Source organism: Monodelphis domestica, chromosome 1 (assembly GCF_027887165.1).
Source record: "Monodelphis domestica isolate mMonDom1 chromosome 1, mMonDom1.pri, whole genome shotgun sequence".
NCBI lineage: Eukaryota > Metazoa > Chordata > Mammalia > Didelphimorphia > Didelphidae > Monodelphis > Monodelphis domestica.
Genome location: NC_077227.1, coordinates 365,219,527 through 365,235,109, shown reverse-complemented (window position 1 = coordinate 365,235,109; position 15,583 = coordinate 365,219,527). Strand labels below are relative to the sequence as shown.

At 34.6% G+C, this 15,583-nt stretch overlaps 1 protein-coding gene across 2 annotated transcripts in view; it reads right to left on the bottom strand.

Annotated features, from left to right (window-relative positions):
* The window catches only part of GABRG2 (gamma-aminobutyric acid type A receptor subunit gamma2), a 193,836-nt gene that overhangs the window by 163,867 nt on the left and 14,386 nt on the right, over positions 1 to 15,583 (bottom strand). The window lies entirely within an intron of this gene.

The window sequence follows — 15,583 nt, the reverse complement described above, 5'->3', positions numbered from 1 at the left end:
TCCCTCTCACCCTCCCCCCCTTGGTTTTCCCTTCTCCCTACCCTTGTTGGGTAACATAGAATTCAAGATCCCAATGGATCTGGATGTTTTTCCCTCTCAGAGTTGATTTCCCTGAGATTAAGGTTTAAGTAAAAAAAAAAAAAACCCTCTCTTCTCTCTTTCTTATAGGAATTTTCTTCCCCTCCCCTTCCCATGTGAATCTTTGTGTGAGAATGATTATTCTATTTGGTCTTTCTTTACCCCCTATTTATACATTACATTTTCCCCATATATTAGTATACATAGATTGATATAAATGTAGTCCTTATAGATGAGAGTTTGAGTAAAAGAAGAAGATAACATTTTTCCCCTTTCCTTAATATTTACCTTTTCAGGTATTCCTTGTTCTTTGATTTTCGGTATCAAACTTTCCACAGAGCTCTGGTCTGTTCTTTGCAAAAGGTTGGAAGTCTTCTATTTTGTTGAATGCCAATACTTTCCCTTGGAAGTATATAGTCAATTTTGCTGGGTAGCTGATTCTTGGTTGAAGACCCAGCTCTCTTGCCTTTCTGAAGATCATGTTCCATGCCTTACGATCATTCAGAGTAGAACTTGCAAGGTCTTGTGTGACCCTGATTGGCATTCCTTTATATCTAAATTGTCTTTTTCTGGCTTCCTGTAGGATTTTTTCTTTTGTTTGAGAGCTTTGGAATTTGGCAATTATATTTCTGGGAGTTGTCTTTTGGAGGTTTCGTGTAGAAGGTGTTCTGTGAGCTCTGTCAGTGGCTGTATTGCCCCCTTGTTCTAGAATCTCTGGGCAATTTTCGTTGATTGTATCTTGTATCATGATGTCGAGTTTGGTGTTTATTTCTGGCTTTTCTGGAAGTCCAATTATTCTTAAATTATCTCTTCTCCCTCTATTTTCCAGATCTGTCACCTTGTCGGTGAGATATTTTATGTTCTCTTCTAATTTCTTGGTATTTTGGCTTTGCTTTATTAATTCTTGCTCTTTTACATGATCGTTGTCTTCCAGCTGCCTGATTCTGGCCTTTAAAGCCTGGTTTTCCTTTTCAGTTTGGTCACACTGCTTTTGTAGATGCGTGAATTTCTTTTGCATTATTTCCCACTTTTCCTCCCAGAAGGCTTCCATCTTTTTGGTCATTTCTGATTCAAATTCTTCATGGGTTTTTGGAGAGTTTCCATTTCCTTTGGAAGGTTTGGGAGCATTTTCTTGTATATCATCTTCTATCTCCTATGTATTTTGTATTTTGGCTCCATAGAATGTGTCCAAAGTTGCCCCTTTCTTCTTATTTTTCTTGGTATTTGGGGCTTCTGTGGAGTTTGCCATCTCTGAATGTGGAGGATTAGCTTTTCTTATCTCTGTCTGGTGTTCAGAGGCTTTAGTCCTGGGCAGATTGTCGGTTCTATGAGCTTTCCCTGGATTAAATTGAGTATGCCTTCCGGCAATGACTTTCACTGGAACTGGAATAGAAGGGTTGGACCAGGAGGCCACACTCTCCCCCGGCTCTCTGGGTCGGGTTGCTTTCCGGAAGTTGCCTTCAGAATAGCTGGCCATGAGGCTGTTTTGTCTGCCCTGAGGGTTGCTGTTGTTTCAGAGGACTGTGCTCTCTGTGGGGGGGATGGGCTGTGGCTTCCCAGAGTTCCGAGGGCAGTGACTTTCACTGGGACTCGGATAGAAGGCCCTGAGGGTTGTTGTTGTTTCAGAAGACCCTGCTCTCTGAGCGGGGTGGGGCTGCGGCTTCCTGGAGCCTTAGACTCTGTGGTCCTACCCCTTAGGTCCAAGTGATCTTGGGTTCTGGCTTTTGAGGGGGGCCTTAACTTTTGATCCGTGTCCAGGTCCAGGAGGAGGATTTCCAGGGTCTATGCTGTTGATCGTTTTGAATTTCGGCGCCTTAGGAGCTTATAGTTTGAGATCGGTCGGGAAGGGTTTTCCGGAGATCTGAAATTTAGCTTTCTCTAAGCCACCATCTTGACCGGAAGTCATCAACATTGTTTCTTATACCTATTATCCAGATGTTCTGATAATGTACATACATAACTATAATTTACCATAGAAAGAAGTATTAATTCTTTTTTCACTGATAATAGAATATAATGATTATATTTTAAGATGCAGTGAAAAGTCCCATTTTGTTAGAGAATCATCTTCATATATATAGATGTTGCATATAATTCACATGATTTAAATGTAACTTGTTTCTCTAATCTCATGCCATGAAGCCTTATTTTAAAATGTTCAAAAATTCAGGGTCTGCATTTTATCCCTTTTAAACCTCTGAAAAGTATACCCAATGCAATTTATTTTCAGTACCTAAATAGATTTTTGTAAGAGTAAATAGAAAAGTAAAGAATTTCCTTCTCTCATGAACTCAGGTCCTTCACCTTATGGTAAATGGGCTTTTAATTAAAAAAAAATGTAATGAATGAATAGAACTGACCAAAGCACATCTGGAAATCAAAAAAACCCTAAAATATTTTATTTAATTCATCTATTATGCTATTTCCCAACAAATATTGATTTTTCTGCTCCTCTAATATGACTCAATCACTATTATTCCTATTTCTTTACTTTCTCAGCCTCCATTCTCAAAGGAATTTTCTAACACCCAAAATTTTAAAAAAATTAGTAAAAATATTTTATATTTATACATGAAAATTAAGATCATTATACAAATCTGAGATATCTTCTCTTCTCCATTTATGTTTCATCATTTGAGCAGTTACATTAATTATCATCTCTGTAAAAATTATTCCTGAATATAGAATTGTTAAAGATTGCTCATTTAGAGTAGCAACATACTGGTGTTTGTAGAGAAGTATGTAGGTAGTGATTCATCACTTTTCCCTCCATTTCCTTCATTTCATCATGGTAAAATAAATGGAGAAGGTTAAAAAGACTGAGGCAGGTTTGTAGCTGTTTCATGGAGTAAAACAAAAAATACATGATTCAAGGAGAAATCCACTAGTTATGAGTCTTTTTTTGCTCAACTAAGTTGATTTTATATGGCAGATACTCCTGCTGCTTGTGAATGATAATCTAGTTAAACACTGTAATTACAACATATTAATTAAATTGATTTGCTTAGCTAATGTTAGACATGGTGGTACAATTAATGGAATACTAGACCTAAAGATAATAAGATATGTGTTCAAATCTTTATTCTAATACTTACCAGATATGTGACACTCAACAAATCAATTCTCGGAGATACAGCTTTCTCATTTGGGCTTTTAATATTAGGTAACTAGGTGAAGCAGTAGATGTAGTGCTGAGCTTAGAGTCAAGAAGACCTAGGCTTAAATCTGTTTTAAATATTTACTACCCAATTCTTTATGAATCATTTAACCTCTGCCTGCCTTAGTTTCCTCATATGTAAAATTGAGGTAAAAATAACATCTAACCATCTAATGTTTTTGAGAGGAAAACACTATATAATGTTTTTAAAGCACTCAACACACAGTAATTGCTAAATAAATGCTAGCTATTACTTTTACCTAGGTCATGAGGTTTTAGGCCTATTGTATAGCTCAAGTGAGGAAATTTATGAAATCACTTTGTATATATCAATAATTATTCTTTTGCTATAAATCAACAACTTGAAATTTCTTACTAAAAGAATTAAAAAAGTTACTACATTAAAAATATAATGGTAAGTATAGCTGTTATCTCATATGCTACATCAGAGCAAGTCAATAACACTAAAATTTGGGAAAAATTTGACCTGGAAACTGTGCTTACCAAGAGTCAGAATTCTTTAATTCTAAGCTATAGTATCAGAGATGATATATGAATTTGCATATAATTAGTTGATCATTTCCAAGGGAAAAGAGAAAAAGGTATGCATGGGAATACATAGTCTAATACATCTTACTAGCAGTTATTTGAATAGAAGTATTCTAATATATGCCATGATTCACATGATAAATGGGAAAATAAGTAAAAGGGCCATGGACAGCCTAAAAGTTGAGCTTATATTCATAAAATCTTAAGAAACCAAGAGGAATTTCTCCATTGTGTTGGGAAGTAGATGGTTTATTGAAAGACATTTAAATAAAACTAAATAAAGTAGTATTGTTCTCTCATATTCTTTACTGTTTTTTATAGCATCCACACCAATAAAATCATGAGTTCCTTGAAGTATAATCACTCACAAAGTTTCATCTTTTATGTAGTTTTAATTTAGAGAGTAAAAATAATTTGGAAATCAATTCAATCATTCTAAATCATTTATTAAGGAGCTATGCTTAAATAATAGAGGAACTCTGCTTAGATTTGAAAAAAAAAACAAATAAACTGAATGTTTACTTTGCTAGATCTTTATCATTGGGAGGCCGCGTCAAGATGGCAGCTTAGAGACAGCAACAATTCAGAACTCTATAAAACCTTCCTCACCAATATAAAATACAATGCTTCCAGGGGACTGAAAACCAAATGTAACAACAGGACAGAGCTCAGGAACCCTCCTCCTGGACCTGACTTAAAAGGTACTGAAGAACCAGCTCCTATGCCCTTCCCTGATTCCCTTGCCCCTAGACCCCCTACAGGACCCCCTAGAGCTCCTGCAGTCAAGTTACTGAAGAACCAGTGACCATACCCTGGAATGTGCTAGGGACTGATAAGGACTCAACCCCCCCATGACCTAACCCAACCTAGGGTCTCCAACTCTTCTGAGCAGATAAACAGAACTAGGTACCCCAAGCTGACACTTGACTGCAAGGAACTAATGCTACCCAACTGTTCTGATAAGATTTCCTCTTCTGCAACTCAAACCTACCTTATATAATTCTTTTCCCTTTGTTCAGGGCCCCATATGCCTTGGAGATGGTGGGACCCAAGCTTGAGCTTGTAATAAAGCAGTACCTCTTGCTTTTACATTATCCTGTGTGCCTCCTAATTTGGGAAACCAGAACCAGGTCTAACAGTACATCCCCCCAAAAGCCTAATCCTAGAACATACAGGTTTAAGGGGAAGGAAGAAGGAAGGTCCCAGGACCCCTCTCCCACCAACAGCACTGAGCCTCCAGCAGTGTCTGGAATCTCTGGGCAGGCAAGGGCTCTAGTATGGAGGGAGTACCTTGTGGGCAAAGCTGTGCCAGGCTCAGGGCATAGAATACAGGCAGTGTAGAGGCACCTGGAGGAGAAGCTCAGAGCAGGAAGACTCAGTTGCAGCCAAGGGCTCAACCTTGCCCCCCCCACCCCTTTCTGGAGGTTTTGGCCTCAGGGAACATAGAGCTTTGTAGATCAACTCCTCTGCCCTGACTCAATCTCATCAATAAGGCAGATAAGAAGCCTTCAGAGGGCAGGGAAGCTCAAGCTCCAACATCCCTCCCCCACAGGCTGATCTGAGAGCCTTGCTGACTAATCTTCAAGGGCAAAAGCTGCAACAAACTACAGGCAATAACCTTGACAACAGGGCAGGAAGACCAGCTCCTTTTCAGCTTCTGCTGTCAGTTGGGGAAGATCTGACTAACCTGATCAATCAGCAGAGAAGCCCCTTCAGGACAGAACAGCCCAAACCCACAAATCCAGCATATAATGAGAGGAACAAGACTACAGGAAACTACAAGGGGGAAATAAGGGGAAAATATGAGTAAACAACAGAAAAAGAAAGATGAAATTACAATAGACAGCTTCTATCCAAGCAATGAAAAAAGACCAAATGTAACAGAGGAATATCAAGGAATATCAAGCAAAAAAACACAGAAACTCAAGTGAATTAGACACAGGCTTTGGAAGAACTCAAAATACAATTCAAAAAACAATTAAGAGAGGCTGAAGACAACTGGGAAAAGAACTTCAAAAGCAAAATAAATCTTCTGAAAACAGAAAACAGTGTCTTGAAAACCAAAATGAATAGATTGAAAATGAGGCAGAGGAGTTAAAAATGAGGCAAGGAAGATGAAAGATGATCTACAAAGAAAATCAGACCAGAAGGAGAAGGATGACCAAAAATCTAGGGATGAAATTCAGTCTTTAAAAACTAGAATTCAACAATTAGAAACAAATGACTTCGCAAGGCAACAGGGAACTATAAAACAAAATCAAAAGTATGAAAAAATTGAGAAAAACATGAAACACTTCATCCACAAAATGGAAGGTATAGAAAACAGGTTCAGGAGAGACAACTTAAGAATCATTGGACTACTGGAAGATCATGACAATAGATCTTTATCTTTGTCAAGCCAGTCATCTGTATGACTCCCCTATATACTAGAATTATATTTCAATCATATGCTACAAGTTGTTCAGCCATTTTCAATTGATAGATACCCCCAATGTTTCCAATTCTATGCCAATAAAGAATGACCTACCAAAAATATTTCTGTACAAGTCTGTCTCTTTCCCATATGTCTAATCTCTTTAGGATACAGACAGTGGGACTATGGCTGGGTGAAAAGGTTTATATATTTTATAGTTCTTTGGGTATGGTTCCATATTGCACTCCAAAATGATTGTATCAATTCACAGTTCTAACAACAGGATATTAATTTCCCAATTTTCACAAATCCTCTCTAACATTTGTCACTTCACTTTTTATTCAAATAATCCAATCTGAAAGGTGTGAAGGTGGTATCTCAGAATGGTATTAATTTTCATTTCTCTGTTAATTAATGATTTGAAATATTTTATCATATGACTATAATTTAATTTCTTCAGTTGAGAATTGCTTGTTCATATTCCTTGACTATTCATCATTGTAATTATTCTTTCTATTAATATAAATTTATCTCCATTCTATAGATATTTGATTCTTGCTGTAATTGTTCACTTGTTTTTTGTTTTTTTTTTTTCTGCTGAGATAAATGTCTATTCTTTTCTATTCCCATTCAGTTTTCTCCAAAGCACATTTATCTCCTTAACTTCTTTTTCATTAATTTTTGGCTCTATCTACTTCAAAAAGGGGAAGGTTGAGCTTCCCTTCCAATATTTTATTGTCTCTTTACTGCTGTAACTCATGTAACTTCTTCTTTAGATATTTGGATGCTATGCCACCTGTTGCATATGTGTTTAGTACTGATATTTTGTTGTTTTCTCTGATGTATTTTATCAAGATGTAATTACCTTTCTTGTCTCTTTTGATTAGATCAATTTTTACTTTTGTTTCATCTGAGATCATGATTGCTACTCCTATCTTTTATTTATTTTTCACTTTAGCTGAAATATATTAAATATAAATATATACGTTCCGTTTCTGACCATTACTTTACCTATGGGTGTCTCTCTGCTTTTAATGTATTTCTTGTAAATAGAATATTGTAGGATTTTGATTTTAAACCACTGTGCTAGTTATATCCAAGATTCAATATAAACTGCTCTGTTTTGCTTTTAAATAAAATATATAAACTGATCCCTTTCCAAATTTCCAGTCTTCTTGTTTTCTTGCATCTTACAGGCCTCCACTATACCCCATTCCCTAATACACAAATTTTGTGATCTAGTGACACTAACCTACATGTCATTGCACAGGACACTAGAATTTTCATTAACTGTCAATAATTACTGGAATGATCTTTCCCTCCTCCTAAAATTATGTCTCCTAAACATCCTTGACTTGATTCAATTCTCAGCTAAAGAGACACCTTCTGCAAGAAGTACTTCCTGGTCACTTTTAGTGTTGGTACCTTATATTAAGGGATCATCTTTGATTTATCCTGTATAAATCTTGTTTGTAAATAGTTGTTTTCATTTTATCTCCCCATTAATACTTAAAGCCTTTTGACAGCAGGAGTTATATCATGTTTATCTTTGGTTATCTATTGTTTAGTACATTGTCTGATATATAGTAAGAAATAAGCATTTTTTTGACTGACTAACTCTTAATTGAGTGAAGCTATTTGTTCTTATTAATACTTGCATTCTAGTAGTTAATTATTTCCCTAAAATTACCTAGAGGATCTATTTATCCTGAGAGCAGTATTACCTAGAGATTTATCCCCAGATCCAGGATTTTAAAATAGGGACAATTGGTCAATAACCATAATTAATAGAATTCATATTTTGTTCAAATCTTTAAAACATCAGTTAACTGCACTGAGACACTATGATAAGCTCCATTTCTTTTGTCTAGAAGATGGAATGAGACTCAAATGAAAAACTATTTTAATGGTTCATACAATTGATTGCTTAGGATTATGAAATGGAATAGACATATTTTGTGTTTCCAAGAATCAGTCCCTACAAAGAGGTTTCTTATGTAACCACCATGTTTATCACAGACAAAATTTGTCTATTTTGGTTACATGTTGCTATAAACTAAAGTTAAGTGGGATGGCAATTGTTTTTTTCTGCTAAAATTTGAGAAAAAAAAGTCATTTCAGGGAAAGGAGAATATACCCTATTTATTTGTTTCCTGCATAGTGGGTAATATAGTTTAAACTTGCATATTTCTGTATGCAGTAATAAAACTTGTACATATTTAAATGGGTGAACTCAGTGAAACTATACCAATGTTTATTTTCTGGGGTTGAAGTATTCCCTTTAGATTATCTTTCAGGCTAATGATATCAATATACTGAAAATTTAACATGATTACAAGAAATCTTAAACTGCTAAGAAGGGTTTTTTCCAACCCAGCTTATAGATGAAATTGCATTTTATACTTCTCCTTTTGTCCTTCAATCAATATATGTTTACTGAAGACCTATAGTATGCAATATATCTACTTGTACTTAATGAATGTAGGATATTGGAATAGGTAGAATTTAAATTATTTTCTCTGGCTAAAAACATTTTCATAGTGACTCAGTTGACTTTTTTGTTTTATAGAGCTAGAGAACTAGATAAAGGTATATCTTTTTCATAATGCAAAATATATTCTTGATTGATGCAATAACAGGAATATGTCAGCAACCATCTTCTCATTTTTAATTTCAAGTGAGACATAAAAGAAACAGAAATGTCCTCACTACAGGTATTTGCAGATTTCACAGAGATTATTTGAGACAGTGTCCAAGATGAAGAGAAATTCCTTATGTATAATGAATTCCTTCAGAAATTTCTATTTACTTTTGACCAAACTCAAAACCTGGAACACTTCAGAATTTAATTGAGGCCACAGAATTATAGGTTTAGAGGGAACACTTTACAGAGTGCTGAATGGTTGAAGAGATGGATGAAATAACAGAATCACAAAAACACAGAATTTAGAATTGGAAGGAATCTCAGAAAGGAAGTAAAATTAATGCAGCTAAAGTCAATGCTTCCTTATAAAATTTTTAAGCATAGAAGTTTGTCTATTCTTTTCAGACTTACTACTATAATAAATACATCCTTGACACATGCTCTCAAATCAGCAACTGCTCAACTGTGGATCTCTTTACAGTATAAATTTTCTTTCCTGGGTATTTTACAAAAAAATATGTTGCTGTGATGTACCTTAAAATATTAAGGAAGTTATCTAAACCAAATTAATTGGGGTCTTTGATAATCTATAGATTTTGTTTTATTGTTAATAGAGTACTTTGGGAATAGGCATATATAAGTGCTACAGAAAAGTGTTTTAATACAGGACCATGTGATTTATATAATCATGTTTTCTGAGATGAAGCATTTCTGAAAAACAAACATTATAATTAAAATATATATGATGCACTGTTTATGTGTATTTCAAATTATCCATCTAGATCAATTGGTGACCATAAAAATGCATGAAAGGAAAGTATCTGTTGATAAGACTGTTTGCATCTCTATGTACTTAACAAATGAACTATTATCTTGTGAACATGATTAAAAGTTCAATTATTCTATCTAACAATCCCTTAATGAACTATCTGGAAGTGAGTGTTTTATACCATACCTGTATGTGATGTCAATGTCCCATTTCTGAAAAACCAAATCATATTTTTCAATGAGCCATAATCCTAATCATAAGTAAAGTACATAAAGAATGTCAAAATAAAGCTTAATTTTGACCATTGTATATATGGAGTATGGCATAATTAATTGATTTCTGGACTTGAAATCAGGAATATTTGGATTCAAATTTCTCTTCTGTTTATTAATAGCATATAGCTCTAAGCAAATTACAAGATAGTGCTGAAGAAACAGTAGATTGTGCTTGTTGAGCAAGAAGGCCTTTATTGGCTATGCAGCCCAAGCCTATCATTTTTCAGATTTTTTTTTCATTTTTCAGAGGAAACTAAGACCTGGGAAGATTAGGTGAATTATCCAAGGTCACACAAGATATCTAGGTTCTCTGAATAAAGCGTTCTAAAGTCAGTGACAATCATACTGTAGAATGATTTCTGCTGTACCATTAAAATGACTGTCATAGTTGTTCCCTATGATGACAAATATACTGAATAGCTACTAAAAATATCAGATTTAAATAATATAAACTTTCTGTGCAAGGATTTCAGCAACTGTAAAGCAGGTCACTTAATCAGACTTAGATTTAACCCTCAATATTATATGAAAAATTAGCCAAATTTCAGCCTGAGAAGCTTGTCCTTTAAAGACTTTATCATTATTAGCAATAATAATAAAAGCATGTTTATGGTGCTTTAAGGTCTGTAAAGCATATTACAAATATTATGTCATTTAATTCTCAAAATAGTCAGAGATATAGATGTCATTTTTATGACCATTTTATTGATGAGGGAGGGGAATGAGGCAAATGAAGTCAGGCTACTTTTTCAGGGTCCCACAACTAGTGTATTTCTAAGGCTAGATTTGAACTGAAGTTTTCTTGGCCCTTAAAATTGGCAATCTATCTACTGTTCCATATAACTGCATAATGCCATTTTGGACATCACTTGTATTAAAACAAATCCTTCTGTTTAAGGGAAAGTCTTATGAGTCTTACTCTGCTTTTATGTCATTGCTATGATTATAAAATGTACTCATTTCCCTTGATAATATTGAAAAATCCAATGATTTCATCTTAAAGGTCATTACAAATTTTTCTCCATTTTCCATTTTCAAATGAATTCCTATTAGAAAATGTATTCCTTGTATCCTCCAAGTTGAAATTTTATGAAATCATTTGACTGTAATTTTAAGTTATTAACTTCTAACAGTCTAAAAGACACCAGGAAAGAAAGTTGTTTTGTTACTAAAATGCTATTAAAGTCATTTTAAAAACTGATAAGCAGATTTTTAGGTCAGTTCCAGACTGTGAGAAGAGGTAGTATTTTTCCCAGGGATGTTGTGAGGAAAAATAAGACATAATTGTAAGTGAATCTTCTTGAGCTTCAAGATTAATGTACTATTTCTCTCAGGCATTATTACTATTTTTATTTATGGACAAACCATATTTTACACATATGGAAACAAACAAAGACTTAGAATGGAAAATGTGTTTTTCATTAACATTTGTCATTTGAGGATCTTTTGGACACTTTTAGTGACATCCTTAAATCACTGAGTTGACAAGAATACTCTACCTGCACAACTATTCCAAACTGTAAGAATTGTTCTTTTATATTTTGAATATATTCCTTCATTATCCATTTTGTGATACTGAATCCTTAAATGTCTAATTGTAACCACCCCCATCCCCACTATTCGCAAGCTTCCTTTGCTATTTTTCCTCATCATGAATATAGGACAGTTGAGTGGCAGAGTGGAGTAGAGGCCATGGAGTGAGGAATACTCTTCCTCATGAGCTAGAATCTGTCATTGTACACATACTGTGTGACCCTGGGCAAGTTACTCAGCCCTATTTGCCTCAGTTTCCTCATATTTGAAATGATCTAGGAAAGAAAAAGTCAAACCATTCCAATATCTTTGCCAAGAAAATTCCAAATGGGGTCATAAAATGTCAGAAATAAATAAAAAAGGCTGATTATGTACATGACCCCATCACTTCTCTTACAATGCCATAACCCTAGACATGTGACAGAGGATGACACTAAAGAAAAAGTGCCAGGCTGAAGAGTATGTGGAACTGATCACACCAATGGGGGAAGGGCCCCAGGAGTTTGGAATTTAGAGGAGAAGATTCTGGTTGGAAGAGGAGTTGGTCTCTTGGTTGGGAGAAGCCAAAGAGAAAAGGTTGAATAAGACTATCTCTTGAGGGTTACCCACTTTTTCCTGCTTGTGACTGGAAATCCTCCCCCCCAACATTTCCCAATTGAAAAAGACTATTGAAAGAAAAACCTGAGAAAGGCATTTTGAATCTCTGTCAAAGTTTACCTTAGCTCCTATTGCCCTGGGTCTGAACTGTGGCCAAGGGGCTAAACCCAGGGTCAGCCAACCTGACTATCTCTCAGGGAGCTCAGGCTGCCAAAGCCTGAATTATTCCTTTGTATTACCCTGATTTAATTGACTTTAAAATAGTTATCTTTTCTCCAAGCTGTGAATCAAGTGTGAAGGAACAGATCAAGGGGGAGACCCTTTGGTCTCAAGTAGTAGAGAGGGGATAAGAGGGGCAAGAGCAAATCTGGGAGAGCAGCCATAGCTAAAGAGGGAAGGCAGAAGGGAGAAATTCTTCAAACCCCTTCTCCATTCTTTGAGCCAACCCTGAACATCAGTTGTCTTCTCTTAGATCCTGTTCCCCTTCCTATACCCAAACTTTTCTCCATTACATCTGCTGTCTCCCCGAATCCCACTTTGAGAAGGGAGGTCTCCACTCTTCCCCTCTCTCTCATTTCAATACAAACCAAGTCATTATTGTCTCATGGATAGACAATCCTCTGTTGCTCTTTTTGTTTAAAATCTTTCCACATGCCAGTATAGCTTTCACTCAGATATCAAATTAATATTCCAGTGATGTGATAATGTTAGTATTTTCCCATCTACCCCTAATCAATAAACTCCAATCCTTCCCTATAATCTATGAATTCATATATGTAATTCTGTTTGCCTTTCAAAGGCCTTGCCCTCTCCTATTTGTCTCCTATTTTTCTAACTGCCTTGCCCTCTCCTATTTGTCTACTACTTGCTTTTTTTCCCCTCCTTATGCTTTAATCTGGTGACAGCAATTCCTTGCTCTATCTTGCTAATGATATCTTTTGATTCTGAGAAATTTAATTGGCTAGTCTCACTAAGGCTGGTAAAAAACCCATTCCTTAAAGAAAAAATAAACATACAACTTCTCTTCATTTTAGATATCTTCATCTTTTCAGACACTAACAAGTAAAACTAAAACTACAATTTTGTCCATCCTTCCCAGAACAGGTTTAATATTCTCTTATAATATTCAATGTACTGATTTTGGAGTAATAATCAAAATTCTTATCTCTCCCTCTTGCTTTTATTTATAGATGCTATTTCTTCTATCTTTTTCAGTAAACTCTCCACCTTGGAGGATTACCTACTAACATCATACATTTTAAACTCAGGTATCTATTATCTATTGGATCTTAGGATATTCCTCCTCCTTTCTAAAGGAATTCATTAAGTGACTAATAATATTTCTCCCCCACCAGAATTCCTATTTGTTTACTAGAAGACTGAAACAGAAACAGATAATTCTTCACATACCCCAACCTCTTACTTCCCCAACAAACTCTATTCCTATGACCTACTCCTCTACTCTACCTCTGCTCCTCAAAGATATGGTAATACCATTCATCTTTATATACTATACAACTTACCAATTTTCATTTTCAAAAACACTTAATTCATTATAAAATCCTGCTTCTCTCCCTGTGCCTTACTCCTAAACCTGTCCTTTATCCTCAGCATACCCTCTAATCTTTACATTCCTCAGGACTTTTAAATGCCATCAGAAATTTATTTCCCCATTACACTTTTTTAAACAGTTCAACTTATTATATTTTATTTCTCTTAAATCAGTTATTCCATTGTTCTATGTTCATTTTAATTTTTCAGAGCTTGAGTTCTTAATGACTTCCACCACTTTGCTCCTATTTTTCAATGAAAGTGTTTCATGAATGAAATTGGAGAAAGTCAAAGAAGTTAAAATACCCATGCTGGTTAATTCCACTTCAGATTTGTGTTGTCAAATCTCAACTGCTTCTTCAATGAAGTAAATAATGAAGTCCTTTTACACTTTCCTGTTTGATTCCTATCATGTTCCAAAACTGCTATTCTAAGCCTTCTCTCCTCTCATCAGGTCACCTACACCAATCCTCTTCCAATCCTTTCAAATGAGAATATGACTTCTTTTCATAAGCTCTGAATTTGAACATCTCTTCCTTCTTAAATTATGTCTACCATCATTAACCCCACCCCACTCTCTCCCTTATTTTCAATTCATTCCTATGAATTTATATTTAATTCTTGGTACTTTTTCTTGCTATATGAGTCTTTCTCAGTTTTATTGGCTGGATTATTATTCACTTCCTGAAAATTATATTCTAAGTAATTTATACCAGAACCCTAAGCTTGAAGATAATCTTTATTTCAAATTCTGAGAAGTGGAAAGCTTGCTGGTTATTTAGCCTTTGCTGTTTAAGGTTTTTATTTTTATCTAAATCATGTGTGTGTTAAATAGCTATTTAATGATCCTGTTCTTTACTTTCTCAATATAGTTATTAATGACTTTTACAAATGGTAATAAGGCATATGGGTAAGAAAATGAGCCATACCACTGAAATCATAAGCCACAGATTGATGCATAACAGAAATGAATATCAAAATTCCCAAAGTGTAAAAAAGGCCAGAAGTTAAGAAAACAGCACTTTATAAGAGGAGTGAAGGAGAGAGAAATAATTTTGTAAAAACAATAATGAGAAAAAGCCCAATTTTTTAATGTTAGGAAGGAAAAATAATTGTGACACTGCTACTTGATTTATTTACTAAAATTCTCTTATTTCAAAAGATAAAAGTTTAAATAGACAAAAGAAATAGTTCCTATGTGGGGGACTTTTGGAAAATAACACACACACATGTATGTATATGCACAAAAATGAACAAATCATCTCCCTTCCCTTAGAGAAGTATAGTCTGAGGGGATATAATGTTAAACATGCATTTTGTCATTGGTTATGTCAATTGATTTTGCTTAACAGTTTTTATTGGTTATTGATATATCTAAACTCTTACCTTCTGTTTTGGTATCAATTCTAAGATAGAAGAACAGCAAATGCCATGCAATTAGGGTTAAGTAACGTATCCAGAGTCACACAGCTAGGACGTCCCTGAAGCCAGATTGTAAACCAAATTCTTTCAACTTTAGGCCTTAAACTTTATCCACTGTAAAGCCTAAGATACTCCTATTGTTCTTATAAGGGAAATTTCACTGAATGTTGAATGAATTAGCAATGAATTGATAATGTCTAAACATTATTATGATGGAAAACAGGCATAATTAAATGGTTTTGTTTCTAATGAATGAATAATTTTGCTTTGGAGTTTGCAATATTTCTAGGTCAAAGACCTTTGCTTAGATTAAATAAACTAAAATGTTTTAAACTTTAAATTTCACATCGATTGCCAATAAAATTTAAATTCACTTACTATTTGTATTCAAGTTCATTAATTTTAACATATAAATAGCCAGAAATTTTTTTCATTTAATTCATTTTTTTATCTTCTAAGTGCCCATCAGGATTCTTTGCCTATTAATTCACATACTTAACTTTTATCATTATATTTAGTATTTGTTTTAATCTTCCAGTTTTTCTTTAACTGATCTTACAAACTCTAAAGGACCATTTGGCATTGTAGGAAGAGA